The sequence below is a fragment of the Ochotona princeps genome, chromosome 14, assembly GCF_030435755.1.
Source record: "Ochotona princeps isolate mOchPri1 chromosome 14, mOchPri1.hap1, whole genome shotgun sequence".
Taxonomy (NCBI): Eukaryota; Metazoa; Chordata; class Mammalia; order Lagomorpha; family Ochotonidae; genus Ochotona; species Ochotona princeps.
Genome location: NC_080845.1, coordinates 65143030 through 65158459, shown reverse-complemented (window position 1 = coordinate 65158459; position 15430 = coordinate 65143030). Strand labels below are relative to the sequence as shown.

Sequence of the window (15430 nt, the reverse complement as noted above, 5' to 3'; positions counted from 1 at the left end):
ACTACGACGTTTAACAGGAAATGTTTGTAGAAAGAAAAACATCTAGATGTCAACAATAGCAAAGTGTTTGAATTAACTAATCTACAAGCCTACAGGAAATAACCAGGGCCTGTAAACAGTCAATACAAATTAATTTTCTGTAAGATTTTAAGAACTTGGACTAATGCTTGCCAAATGGAGCTGCCGGGATTAGAACCGGCGCCCATATGGGATCCTGGGGCGTTCAGGGCAAGGAGTTTAGCTGCTAGGCCACGCTGCCAGGCCCCGTCATCATTGACATTTTCTATGCATTGGGTAATTACTGTGAATCTGACTTGTGTCCAGCGCTTCACATTTATTATCCCATTTATTTTTTGAAGTAAAATGTGAAGTGCCCTGGTTTCCATTTTGTCAGTGTGCAAGCTCAGAGCTCTTCCAGCCACTTGTCTGAGGTTACAGAAGTTGGGAGCAGAACCCTGCTGTAAATCCAACTGACCATGGGCTGTTCTTCCTTTCTTTCTCCTCACATATTCAGAGCTGAAGTGTTTGCTTTAATTTTTTCTGTAAGGCAAGTCTGCAGTTTTAATTATAAATCATCTTAGAAAAGCATTTGATGTCTTCAATTGCAAATTTGTTTTCCTGTAGCCTATGTAGGTAGAAATGTCATACTGACAAGTGGTTAATCATCAGGGCCTGTTGCAATCTAAACACTTTTGAAGTCATCCCAGAGAACATGGTGATCTACGGTGCTGACTGCCTCTTTCGGGTGCAGACCGAGCGACCACAGGTACTAGAACCTCCCGGCCCAAGGGGTTCTGGGGCAGCAGCTTGGGCCTAGCAAGTCAGCCACCAATGTCAGAGTGCTTGGATTCACGTCCTGCTTCTGGCTCCTGGTTCTGGCTACCTGCTAATGTATGCACTGGGAGCTGGCAGGTGATGTCAGGGAGTGGGGTCCCAGTCAGCCCTGTAGGAGATCTAGGTTGGTTTCCTGACCCTGGCCATTGCAGACTTCTGGGGAGTAAACCAGCATATTGAACTTTGTATTTGCATCTTTGTCTCTCTTTCTTCCTTTTTCTCTCTCTCCCCCTCCTTTCTGCCTCTCGAATAAAAATAGTGTTTTTTCCCTGCTTATTTTTCCACATAACCACATAATAGTCTTTCTTTGGGTGATGCCTCAAGAGTTTTATTTCTTGCTCTGTCCCCCTGGCCTGGCCAGCCCAGGCTCTACACATAATAATCTTAATGAGGAATGAGTTCTTTATTTAAAAAGCAGATGACTACAATAAAAAAAATATTCCTAACAGCAGGATTTTAATTCTTCCATCATTGGGCTAATATCAGAGGTATAAGCATGGCTGATGATGGCAAGTTGGTCATGAGGAGAGCGGCAGAGGGAGCTTCCTGCTCTCATGCATGTTCACAGAAGATGCATCCCCACAGTGCATCACACACAATGCCATGTTCCCTTCTTCAAGTCCCATTCTTCAAAGGTGACAAATGACCTTTGGTCTATTAGTTTATTAATATTACAACTTGATAATAAATTCCAGCTTATAAATTGCACAACTGTGTGGATATTTGCCTGGAGTATTAGAAATGATTCTCTCCTAAAACGGCCATGAACAATGAAGAGTAAATAAATGAAGTCTCATGTTGGAGTAAGTGATGAAAAAGGTAGCACGCTGGGCGTTTCCTTTGGTTGGCACATGCGCTGTCTGAGGGGCTTCCTGAAAGTGATGCAGCAGTAGAATTGGAAGACACGTTTACTTTGATACAGAAAGTGGAAAGCAGTGCCTACAAGGGCTACCCACAAAGCTCCTGGGAAAACTGCGTGGACGTCAAGGTGTTTGTGCGGTAATGAACCCACCTCTTCAGTCCATTTGTCTAAAACTTTTTGAAGTACCCACCTAGATTCCTTTAGCTATTCAGCTGCCTTTCTGTCCTGCAAAAGAAAATATTTCAAAGATACTTATGCTTGACTCTGGTTCTGAGGCATAGCTTCTGAGATGTTAAAACTCCAGTTTTGTCTGGGTTACTTTATTTCTATAATGTTTGGCTTATTATTATTGCTATTATTATTATTAACAAGCATTAGCTGTCTAGACTAAAAAAATTAAGGATAAATTTAGTGATTTTCTTTTGCTTTCTACCTCACAGCAAACACATTTGAAGAGTGGGAAAAGGAAGCTGAGGTTAGGGAAGGAAGGTTAGAATCAGATGAGTGAGGGCATCTGAAGTTTATTTTTTACTGGTGGACAATGCTATTCTCCGAATTGTACTGATCACAAGGCTTATATAGAAGTCTTTATTAAAAATAGGGAGTGTCCAGGCTTATGGAATCACAGTGGTTAGGGCATGCTTTTAAATATTTTCCCAGATTCCTGAGCTTTACAAGAAGGAGCAGAGTAAAGCTGGTATATGCAGAGGGAAGACCAGATGAGTCCGTCTCAGCCAAGTGTCTCTGAAGGTCATGTAGGAAGTAATCTACTCTAGTGTTTAACCCGTGTGGCCTTCTGGAATTGGAAGTTTTTAACATTTTGGAAGCCAAGATGAAATCTCCAAAAGGAAATATGAAAACTGATTTCTCTGTAGATTTTATGTAAAAGAAAAGCAAAACAAAACAACATTTTGCTTTGTCTTTTTATCAGAGTTTAAAAAGAAACCCAGGAAGGCAAAAATAAGTCCCATTTTTTCCTGACACCTTTTTTATTTGTTTGGTGTGTTTTGCTTTCTGCTAGTCAATCTGAATTATGTTTTTTGTTTTTGTTTTTAACAAAAAATATTTCTTTACTTATTTTGAGAGTTACAAACTGAGTGAGGGAGATAGAAAGGGAAAGAAAGATCTCCTGTCCTCTAGTTCACTCTCCAGAGGGCTAAAACACCCAGGACTAGGCCAAGAGGAAGCCAGGTCTCCCAGTTGGGTGCAGGAGCTCATGCATTTGGGCCACCTGCCACTACTTTCTGCGGGACACGCGTAGGGTGCTGGTTTCCAACTCCAGCCAGTGTCCATGTGGGATATGGGTGCTACAGGCAGTGGCTTTAACGGCGCTACCACAGTGCTAGCCACTAAGGATCTAATCTTTCCAGCCCCAGAAACTGCAGCTGGATTTTTTGATGAAAATCTTGCCAAATTACCACCACCTAAAGAAGACTATGAAAGGAAGCTCAACTCCGGTCAAGAACTGAGACAATGTGCGTCATCCATGTGTCCATCTTGGACAGCTCCGTCTAGAAGGAACCACAGTCTCTAGACACTCTTAATGGCTCACAGAATAATACCTGTTGACTTCATTTTGTAGAATCGAGTCAGAAATGAAACGAATGGATTTTTGTTTTAACTGTTGTCTATAATTTATATGAAGTGTTTTATTTTCCTATATCCTTGCTGCTTTTTGTATAATTTACATATTTAGTTATCTCTTTGCTATATAAAATGTTGACCACAAATTTTGGTTATGTGAAAGACTACCCCATGGTATAAAAAAAAAAGGAGGGGAGGGGGTGGAGGGTATTTAACTCTAGCCTAGCTTACACTAAACTGAATCAAACATGCTGAGGGCAAGACTTGCAGGAGAATAGTTTTGCTACTCATTACTATAACCAAAAGTCTCTGTCTTCATTTTCATTGTGAGCTGACTATGAAAACTACTGTGTTTACCTTTTTCTCTTGTGGATGTGTAACTGTTTAATGGGAAGTTTTATCAGCTATTAATTTAGACTTTTTTTTAAAACGTTTTTTTTTTCTTCTTAGTAAAATGAAAGTAATCAAGGAAAGCCACCTTCACTAAGATAAAAATTCAAAAAGAATGACTTCTGACCAAAAGGACAAGTAAGTGAGTGGTTTTCTGAGGTTTCTGACAATGAAACTGAAATGTCAGTTTATGAAATTATTTGGCATATTCCTGATATTGAACTTACTATAATTCCATATACTTAATTACACAGAATAAATATGATTAGAGAGGTAAAATGTTGCTGATTTTATTGTGATTAAAGTATTTGAAAAATTTGCACAACTTTTGAATGTATGTAAGATGTAAAATATAAAGGTGTTTTCTCAAAAGTTTAATTTTAGCTATGGAAAACTCTTTTTGAATTTCTGGAACTAACAGTTCAGCTTAGCCTAATTATTCCAGATCGGCATTGCTTTGTTTTGGTCAGAACCCTCCTATGACTCAGGTTAGAGAGCTACGGTCATGGACTAAGAGGGCTTTTGAAAGGGCGAATGTCACAGAAATGCCCTCACTTTGTTCTTTGTTTATTTTTCAAGCCCCAATTGTCTATCCACAATTTTGTTCATCATGAACATTTTCCTGAATGAAAGAAATTCTCAAACCACCTGCAACATTCAACACAGGCTGTAGAACATTTCTCTGCACAAGCTTTGATACACTCAGTAAGTGGCATCTCCAAACTGTTGCGATAGCATCTAGGTAGTATCTAGAGGCAGCAGTGAAATACTGTCTGAGGACTTGATGATAAGAAACTCAAGGCTGCCCCGCTTCCCATCCAGCTCCCTGCTTGTGGCCTTAAAAAGCTGTTGAGGCCGGCCCAAGGCGTTGGGACCCGGCACCCATGTGGGAGACCCAGAAGAAGCTCCTGGCTCCTGGCTTCGATCGGCTCAGCTCAGTTGTTGCATGCACTTGGGGAGTGAAGCAACGGACAGAAGATCTTTCTGTCTCCTCCTCTCTGTAAATCTGCCTTTCCAATGAAAATAAATAAAACTTAAGAAAGGAAGAAGCCCATGGGGAGTTACACTAACTAAATCAGCATCTAAATGCACAGGATACTGGTCATCCATGCTAGATAGCAGGATAGCTTAAAACATCATTTCCCATAATTCCTGAAGATCAAGATTCTGGGAAACTCGCATGAGATGGTGCTTAGGCCCTCAGCCTGCGCTACCGCTCCCTGTGCCTGTTGGACCTGCTCGTGGTGGGCGGGAGGCCTCAGTCTGCATCCAGCGAGCCTCTCCACCTGACAACCTGCTTCTTCTAGGAGTTACCCAAGAAAGGACAGAAGCCACAGACCTCTGACAGCCTCCTTTTTAAAGCTGCCCACACTGTCATTTCTACTTTGATTTGTTTAGAAGTTGTCAGCAAGTCCATCTTACACTTCAAGGCAAGAGGAAGAGGCTCTACTGTTTGAAGACATCAAAGAATTCACGTTCACTTTGAGAAACCCCAGCACACTCACATCTACTTACAGCTAGTGCCTCCCTGTGTGGTGTCAGAATCCATTAGGGGGCCTCCAGGCCAGGGAGGTTACTTGTTAGAGTCTGCTGCGCATTCATTGGTGTGGAATGTGACGTCCTCAGAGCTCTTTGACCTCAAAGCCTCATTGGGTGGTGTTTTTCATACCTGATGGGTGTACTTTTTTCCAGCAGCAACCCCCAGTTCTCACTGGTGTCCAGTGGAAGGTGTGGTTCTGACACTAACCAGGGTTAGCCAGACCTCACAGCCTAAAGGTACAGTCCCCCACTTCATTTGCTCCTGGTAAATGAGATACCAAAGCTACACACACCTCCACCTCCCCCCACCCCAGATTCAGATGCCTGGAATGATTCACAGAACTGAGGAAAGTAGTTTACTGGTTGTCACAGTGGTGCTGTGTACTCAGTTTTCAAACAGACATGTACCTTGGGCTGGGGCTGGCACAGACCTTGCATTCCTTGTTGAAGCCCATCCTCCTCCCAGCTTGTCTCTGTTCCCCAACCTGGAATTTCAGTATCTTTTTCAAAGGTTTTTCATGTATGTTTTTTAGAGATTTATTTGAAAGAGTTGCAAAAAGAGGGAGAGACAGAGCGATCTATTCACTAGTTCATTTCCCTGGTGACCACAAAGGCCAGGGCTGAGCGTGCTTTAAATAGAAGTCAGGAGCTTCACCTGAGCCTCTCGCGTGGGGGCAGGGCCCAACACTTGGGTCATCTACTGCTGCTTTCCCAGGCGCATTGTTAGAACTGAGACTCCAGCTGGTGCCCTGGTGAAATGCCAGCATTGCAGGTGGCCCCACCATGGGCCCCTGGAACACTTGCTCAACCTTTTAAGGTAGAGACTGTAATTCAGTGGACTCTTTTTTTGGGGGGTGGCTGTCCTGAATGGTTTATATTAGGTATGAGGTTTACAAACATGACTGGTGTTAGCGATAGTGGTGCAGCTGGAGCGTGTTGTGCCTTCTCCAGACTGTACGGCGAGAACCACCAATTGTGTGGCGGAACTTGTGGCCCTTGCCAAGGCCACGACTCTTGTGGCTTGCAGAAGTCAGCCCATGCATCTCCCTGTGCTTGTGGATGGGTTTGGTGATCCACTGGGTGTCAGGGTTTCTTCTGATAGCTTTGTGGAATGGATCAATGAGGATCACCTCAAAAAACTTGTATGTGGAATCCTCACCAACCCAGTAAGAATTCAGGACTCGCAGAGCCCCACAGTGACGCCCTGCTCATTCTTCGGCCACAGACTGTAGGCTCCGTGCAAATTCCAGCTGGTTAACACCCTGATAGACAGGCTTGCTGTAGGTCGCACGGTTAGGCATGGAGCGCTTGCGGCCGCTGTGGCACACACAAATTCTATAGATGACATAACCTTGCTTGGCCTTGTAGTCCAGCCTGTGGGCCTTGCCAGACCACGTGGGGTGGGGCACCCGGTGCAGCCCTGAGAGCTGGTGGTACTGCCAGCAGCGAACCAAGAAACCCATCACATCCAACTGCTTCTTCCTCCTCAGCTCCTGGATGTACTTGTAGGCACCCATCCTGGCTCACCTGATAGCTGCCAGCCGGCTGAAAGGAGTGGGTTTCTTAATTGCTAATGAAGAAAACAGGCAGAGGGCCTGGTGTGGTAGCTCAGCGGCTAAAGTCATCACCTTACATGCCCTGTGATCCCATATCGGCACCGATTCTAATCCCGTGGTCCTGCTACCCATCCAGCTCCCTGCCTGTGGCCTGGAAAAGCAGTCGAGGATGGCCCCAAGTTTTGAGACTCTGCACCCGTATGGGAGACCTGGAAGAGGCTCCAGGAACCTGGTTTCGGATCAGCTCAGCTCCAGCCATTGAGGCCACTTGGGGATTGAACCGTCGGATGGAAGATCTTTATTTCTGCTCCTCTATATGATGTGCCTTTCCAATAAAAATAAATAAATCTTTTTTAAAAAGGAAAGAAAACAAGTGAAGGTGGCATCCCGCAGCTTTGCTTCCCTGAAGGGTGTCAGGCCACATGAGACAAAACAGGGAAGTGTAAGCAGAATTGTCTGGTCTTCACATCAGATTCAGTCCAAGTTACCCGAAGAAGGATCTCGGGAAGAGTTTCCAGGTCACTCTGTACAAAGTTTTTACCGGGCCTTGTTGTTGCTGCTGATGAACTGTGTGGCAGTTGGTTTGGTTTTGGATTTTTACTGGTGAGAATAACATTTTAGACATTTCAGGAGGTGAGGCAGTGAAACGTCTAATTCCCCAGGCCTTCTCACTTCTGCACTTTCAGCATTTTGATGGTGAATTCTTAGTGTGCAAACCACCTGCTAATATGGGCAGAGGAAGAGCTCTTCCAGATACTTCCATCTTAATGTCTTATGGCCCCACTCTGCTGTTTTGCCACAAGAGGGCAGCAGCAGACAGCATTGCTTTCCCTGTTGACTCGCACAGGATGACCTGTTTTGAGTTTGAGTAAACAAGTATTAGGAAAAGCTTTTGTGTGCCTCTCAAACAGGGTTTTCTTTGCTCCTCCATGGATATGCATTAATATTTTAGAACATTGGCTGCACTGAGGTTCATAATACTAAACACAGGGAAGCTGGGGTTCTTGGTCTTCTGTGAAGATGTAGGTTAGTCCCGCTAGAGACAGAGAGGAGTGGGGTGGGTGGTCAAACCAGCATTGTCATCATGCCCCTCCAAGGCGTTTCAGTACCCTTTGGTTTCCTGTGAGCGTGAGTCAGGGCAAAGGCCCTTGAATTTGGATTATCCGTGCCTGACCAACTCGGTTGCCTTTGCCGCCTGTATGGCGCAAACCTCTGACCCTGTCCCTGCCCTCTGTGGAAAGGACCCGCTGATGTTCAGAGCCCACCTGTTTCCACAGTGCCAGGTCACCTGCTCCCTGCTGGGCTCATTGCTTCTCTCCCTGAGTTTCTGGCTTTCCAAAAGTTCATCATCTTTGTTTATGTGAGCTGTACTTAGTAATTACATAACCTGACTTGATAGTTTTAAAAATCAAACATTGCTAGTGTGAAGAGAGTTGTAATCTCTAAACAAGTGGGTTGAGTGGTTGGGAAAGACCCGATAAAGATATGTTACTAAAGGGGAAAAATGCTCTGGGATTTTGTGTGGGCTAAAGAACTGACAGTTTGGGTGGGGAAGGAGACTGTCAAAATATGAGGAATTTTCCCTTGTTTTGCTTCACACGTGCCTTGAAGCCTCATTCCTCTGAAAAAAACAGTTAATGATATTATTAATGTCTTGTTAGATGGAAAATATTCCTGTATCTCCTCTCTGTATATCTGACTTTGCAATAAAAATAAATGAATAAAACATTTTTTAAAAGTAGGATTTTGAGGAAACAGTGCTGTGGCATAGCATGCTAAGTCTCTGTAGTGCCGGTTCAATCCTGGCTACTCCACTTGATCCAGCTCCCTGCTAATGTGCCCAGGAGGGCAGCAGAGGATGGCCCAAGTCCTTGGACCTCAGTACCCATGTGGGAGACCCAGAAGAAGCGCCTGGCTCCTGCCCTTTCAGCCATTGGAGAGTAAACTAGCAGAGCAGATGGAAGATCTCTCTCTCACTCTCTTTCTCTCTCCTTCTCTAATTGCAAATATGCCTTTCAAACAATAAATAAATCTTAAAAAAGAAAAAGAATTTTGATGTTATATGTAATTTTACTAATTTTTGTTTGAGCTGACTTTTCCTATTTACTGCTGAGCTGTGGATTCTGGCTTTACTGGGCAACAGGGCTTCCACTGGAGGCAGCAGCTGCTGAATAGAGGGCCTCCAGGCCTCCTCATAGCTTGTTAATCATTTTATAAGAATAACCTCATTTTCAGGAAAATTGCAGTTTATAGATTTTTCTCTAACTTGATGTGTTTGATTTTAATGGTGTTTTATAACCTAAACACCTTCTATGTGTCTGTACCTGTCAGATGAAAGAATGGTTTCAGGATTGGGTGTTGAGGTGCGGTGGGTTAAGCCACGTCTTGGGAAGCCCACATTCTGTATCAGTGCGACAGCTGAAGTTGCAGGCATTCCAAGTCTGACCCAGCTTACTGTTACCACACCCGGAAAGGCAGTGGATGGTGGCTATGAGTCCCCGCCACCAACGGGGAGACCCAGCTGGAGATCCAGGCTCCTGGTTTTGCCTGATCCAGCCCCAGACTTTGTGGGTGGTTGTGGAGTGAATCTGCTGATGGAAGAGCTCTTTTATCTGTATTTCTTCTTCTTTGTCTCTCTAACTCTACCTTTCAAAAATCAAAATAAGAGGAGACTCACAAGATGGCCGACATAGGAGGAAGTTTGTGACGGAGCTCACAGACAGAGAAGGCTAGAACGTGACAATAGTGTAAGTGGAGCAGCATAGAACTACAGGGAGAAGAACGTGAAGTTCCCTGGACAGTGTGGAGCCAAAAAAATCCACACAACTCGGAACAGCAACCAGGGAAAAGCAAAACAAAGGGCAGGGAAGATGACTTTCTGCTCCTGACTTGCTGAGTCACCTTTGAGTGCAGATGCTGAAAGCCGCAGGCCGACCCGCAGACCGACCCGCAGACCGATCTGCAGACGCTGTGGCTGTGAGGACCGGCGGTGATTGGGACCCGCTGGCATCTGCTCACCCTGGTCACCAGGACCCGCCAGGACCTGTGCCCGCTGTGGACATCAGGACCCTGAGTCATTGGGACCTGCTGGCATCCGCCCACCCTGGTCGCCAAGCCCCGCCGGGACCTGCACCAGCCGCAGCCTCCAGGTTCCATCCGCCTGCACCCGCCAGGACCAGCAACGGACGCAGTAGCCGGTAGATGCACCCACTGTGAGGGTTCCCACCAGAGGAAGAGGCAGACTGCAAGAACCTGAGGTTTGAGTGAGTTGGGTGGGGACAGTGGTGGGTTGGAGGCTTCAGGAGTTGGCCCCCCAGGGGCATGCACAGAGCCTGAACACAATTGGTTCTCGTCTCCCCGCCCCTCCCCCCCCGAGACTCCAGCGTCTAGAGACACTGGGCGAGTGCCTTGAAACTGCCAAAACTGTGTCTGGGAGAAAGGCAAAAGGCACACTGAATACTCCCCTGTGCCTTTACAGTCTGGCACTCAGCTGGGCGGTGTTATCCCAAGGGAACCCAAGCACGCCTCTGGGCTGGGCAGTCCCGTGCTAGCGCTGGGGCAGTCGGTTCCCTGCAAGCGCTGGGGTGGGCAGGCCTGCACAGGAGGCGTTTCCAGAGAGCACCTGGAACACCCCACGCCCTATAGTCCCGTGCTTGGGAGACGCACCAGGAGAGCACTGTGGACCCGCGTGCAGGAGGCGTTTCCAGAGAGCACCTGGAACCTCCATGCCCTGCAGTCCCTGGCACTGGGGACACACCAAGAGAGCACCTAGAATCCTCCAAGCCCTGTGATCCCGTGCACAAGTGGCGCTCATAGAGAGTGCCTTCACTCCCCCACGCCCTGTGGTAGCATACCTGTAGGGGACGAGCTGAGAGTGCGCTTTGAATCCGCTGGGCCCTGGAAGTGGCGCCCTGAGGTCCAGTGTTCTGGAGACGCACCAAAAGTGCCTTGAAAATTCCCACACCCTGCTACTCCACGCATGCAGACTCCGATCTCTACAGGATAGTGCTTGGAGACCCCTCAGCACACTGGTGCCTAGGTCTCTCAAAAAAGAAACACTAACACAATGGGAAGAAATACCAGAAAAGGTAATGATCCAGATGAGAGTGCCAACACCCTACCAATAAAGGATCAAAAGCCAATGTCTATATCGGAGATGCGAGATGAAGACATAGAAGATCTACCAGACAAGGAATTCAAAAAAATAATGTTAAAATGTGTCAGAGACAATGAGAAGAATTGGGAGGACTTCAAGGAATTCAAGAACCACATAGCCTCAGAAATACAACAAATGAAAAGTAAAATCCTTGACTTAGAGCACAAAATTGAGAGCCTAACCAACAGAACAAATACAGCAGAAAAGAGGATCTCTGAAACGGAAGACACACAAAACGAACATACCCAGTTCATTAAACAGCTGGAGACAAGTCTGAACAAAGCCAATAAGACCATACAAGAAATGAAAGACAACCTCAGAAAATCGAATGTTAGGATTATTGGCCTTCCTGAAGGAGCAGAAAAAGAGTCAGGAATGCAAATGGTGCTCGACGAAATTATACAGGAAAACTTTCAAAACACTTGGAACATGAACCCAGCCCAAATCCAGGATGGTCAGAGGACTCCCAGCAGATATGACCCAAAGCGATCTTCACCCAGACATATGGTGCTCAAGTTCCACTCCAACGAAGACAAAGAAAGAATCCTGAGACAAGTACGAAGCAGAGAAAAGATCACATACCGGGGAAAACCAATCAGGATCACTGCTGACTTCTCTGAAGAGACTTTACAAGCAAGAAGAGAATGGACAAAGATCTTCCAAATCCTGAATCAGAACAACTGTCAACCAAGAATATTGTACCCAGCAAAGATCTCATTCGTATTTGAGAATGAAATCAAATACTTTCACAGCAAAGAGAAATTAGAAGAATATGCCAGCACAAAACCAGCTCTACAAAATCTCCTTAGAAATGCACTAAAGCCAGAAAAAAAGGAGGTGGATCATAAGCAAAGATGGCAAACAGGAAGGTCTCCCCACTAAAGTCCACACAAGGAAGGGCAATTACACAGATATCAACACCCACAAAAACAAGTATGGCAGAGCAAAATCACAACCTCTCAATTTTAACTCTTAACACAAATGGCCTGAACTCACCAATCAAAAGGCATAGATTAACAGAATGGATTATCAAACAGCACCCAACTATCTGTTGCCTACAAGAGACACATCTAACCAGAAGAGATTCTAAGAAGCTGAAAGTGAAAGGCTGGAAACAGGTATTTCATGCCAATGGATGAGAAAAAAAGGCTGGGGTAGCTGTCTTAATTTCAGATGATATGGACTTCAATCTGACACACATCAAAAAGGACAGGGAAGGACATTATATATTGGTGAAGGGACTGATCCATCAGGAAGTAATTACCATTGTGAACATATATGCACCAAACTCAAACGCACCTGGCTACGTGAAGCAATTACTCACGGACTTAAGGGGAGACATAGATATACACACAATAATAGTGGATGATCTTAACACCCCACTAACAACAATAGACAGATCAACAAAACAAAAACTCAACAAAGAAACAACAGAGCTCATACAAACAATAGAACAACTGGACATGATAGATATTTATAGAATTTTTTATCCTCAGGCCACAGATTATATATTTTTTTCAGCAGTGCATGGCACCTTCTCCAGGATCGACCACATGATAGGACACAAAGCAAACCTAAATAACTTCAAAAAGATAGGAATCATACCATGTACCCTCTCAGACCACCACGGAATGAAACTGGAAAATCAGCAATTCAAAATGCCCCAGGAAATACAGAAACTCTTGGAGGCTGAACAATATGCTATTAAACGAACAATGGATCAGAGAAGAAATTAAAGATGAGATCAAAAAATTTATGGAAACCAATGAAAACTCTGACACAACATTCCAAAATTTGTGGGACACTGCCAAAGCAGTGCTACGGGGTAAACTCATGGCAATTGGAGCTCATGTCAAGGCCCAAGAGAGGCGCCAAATACAGGAACTAAACACACACCTCCAGGAATTGGAAAAACAACAGCAGAAGAGCCCCACACACAATAGGAAACAAGAAATCATCAAAACAAAGGAGGAAATTAATCAGATAGAAATAAAAAAAAAAAACATACACAAAATCAATGAATCAAAAAGCTGGTTCTTCGAGAAGATAAACAAGATAGACACCTCACTGGCCCGACTTACAAGGAAAAAACAAGAGAAGGCAAGAATTAACAGCATCAAAGATGAAAAAGGCAACATAACAACAGACATCGCATCCATTAAGGCCATAATTAGAAATTACTACAAAGCACTGTACTCCAACAAATCAGAAGACCACCAAGAAATGGAAGAGTTCTTAGACTTCTACCACCTGCCAAAACTTAGCCCAGAGGCAACAAACGACCTGAACAAACCCATAACTGAAGCAGAGATTGAATCTGTGATTAAAGACCTCCCAACAAAGAAAAGCCCAGGCCCAGACGGCTTCACTACAGAATTCTACAAAACATTCCGAACAGAACTGACCCCAATCCTCTACAAACTCTTCAAAACAATACAAAAAGAGGCAACCCTTCCAAACTCATTCTATGAAGCCAACATTACCTTAATCCCAAAACCAGACAGAGAACTAACAGAGAAGGAAAACTACAGACCTATCTCTTTGATGAACATTGATGCTAAGAGTCTCAACAAAATCCTAGACAACAGAATTCAAAAACACATCAGACAGATCATTCATCCAGATCAAGTAGGATTCATCCCTGGAATGCAGGGATGGTTCAACATTCGGAAATCCATAAATGTGATACATCACATCCAAAAACTGAAAAACAAGAATCACATGATAGTATCAATAGATGCAGAAAAAGCTTTCGACAAAATCCAACACCACTTCCTACTAAAAATCCTAACCAAGGTAGGCATAGATGGAAAAATCCACAACATAATCAAAGCCATGTATGAAAAACCCAACGCCAGCATCATACTGAATGGAGAAAAACTGGAACCCTTCCCACTGAGATCTGGAACAAGACAGGGATGTCCACTTTCTCCACTACTATTCAATGTAGTCCTAGAGGTACTCGCTGAGGCCATAAGACAAGAAAAAGAAATCAGAGGAATCCAAATGGGAAACGAAGAAGTCAAACTCTCACTATATGCAGATGATATGATTCTTTATGTAGAAGAGCCAAGAGACTCAATACAGAGACTGCTAGAACTTGTACGAGAGTTTGGTAGAGTGGCAGGGTACAAAATTAATGAACAAAAATCAACAGCCATAGTGTATGCGAACAGCCCCAAGATGGAAAAAGACTTAACCAGCAAGATACCATTCAAAATAACAGAGAAAAGTATGAAATATCTGGGAATAAATCTAACCAAAAATGTAAGAGACCTATTTGAAGAAAACTACAAACTACTTAAAAAAGAAATTGAACAAGACATCAAAAGATGGAGTAACATCCCATGCTCCTGGATAGGTAAAATCAATATCATTAAAATGTCTATGCTGCTAAAAGCAATATATACATTCAACGCAATCCCAATCAAATTGCCCAAAACATTCTTCATGGAACTGGAAACAATGATCCAAAGGTTCATCTGGAAACACAAAAAACCACGGATAGCTAGAACCATCCTGAAGAACAGGAAGTTAGCAGGGGGAATCACAGTTCCGGACCTCTGGGCATACTATAGGGCAGTGGTTATCAAAACAGCGTGGTACTGGCACAAAGATAGAGAGGAAGATCAATGGAGCAGAATAGAAACACCAGAAGGAAACCCACACAGATACAGCCAAATAATCTTTGACAAAAAGACAAACGACAATCCAGGCAAATGGGAAGGTCTCTTCAATAAATGCTGTTGGGACAACTGGTTAATAGCCTGCAGAAACAAAAAGATAGATTCACATCTCTCACCATACACTAAGATCAGATCTAAATGGATAAAAGACCTAAACCTACATCCAGAAACCTTCAAACTTTTGGAAGAAAATGTTGGAAACACACTGCAACACTTAGGGGTAGGCCCTCACTTCCTAAAAAAGACTCCAAATGCAGTAGAAATCAAGACCAAAATAAACAATTGGTATCTCATCAAAGTAAGAAGCTTCTGTACAGCTAGAGAAACAATCAACAAAGTAAAAAGGCAACCCACAGAATGGGAGAAGATCTTCGCACACGACATAGGTGATAGAGGGCTGATCTCCAGAATATACAAAGAGCTACAAAACAACCAAAATGTCAAAGCAAACAAGCCACTCAAGAAATGGGCACGGGAAATGGGCAAACACTTCACAAAGGAACAAACCCAAATGGCAAATAAACATATGAAAAAATGCTCAAGTTCCCTGGCAATAAGGGAAATCCAAATTAAAGCATCAATGAGGTACCACCTAACACCAGTAAGACTGGCCCACATGAATAAAAGCACCAACAACATTTGTTGGTGAGGTTGCAGGGAAAAGGGAACCCTACTCCACTGCTGGTGGGGCTGCAGGCTGGTACAGCCTCTATGGAAATCAGTATGGAGAATATTCAAACAACTCAAATTCAACATACCGTATGATCCAGCAATAGCACTCCTAGGAATATATGCAGAACAATTGTTTTATGAGAAACCACCA

At 44.1% G+C, this 15430-nt stretch overlaps 1 long non-coding RNA gene and 1 pseudogene across 1 annotated transcript in view; one reads left to right on the top strand and one right to left on the bottom strand.

The window, feature by feature from the left end:
• The first annotated feature begins 634 nt into the window (after positions 1-634).
• Positions 635-15430, top strand: part of LOC131481878 (uncharacterized) — a 49949-nt gene continuing 35153 nt past the window's right edge. The window contains exons 1-2 of the long non-coding RNA XR_009246611.1: positions 635-766; positions 3067-3808. This is a non-coding gene — a long non-coding RNA (uncharacterized LOC131481878). The remainder of the gene's footprint in view (positions 767-3066; positions 3809-15430) is intronic.
• On the bottom strand, positions 6118-6726 carry LOC101531281 (large ribosomal subunit protein eL15-like; annotated as a pseudogene).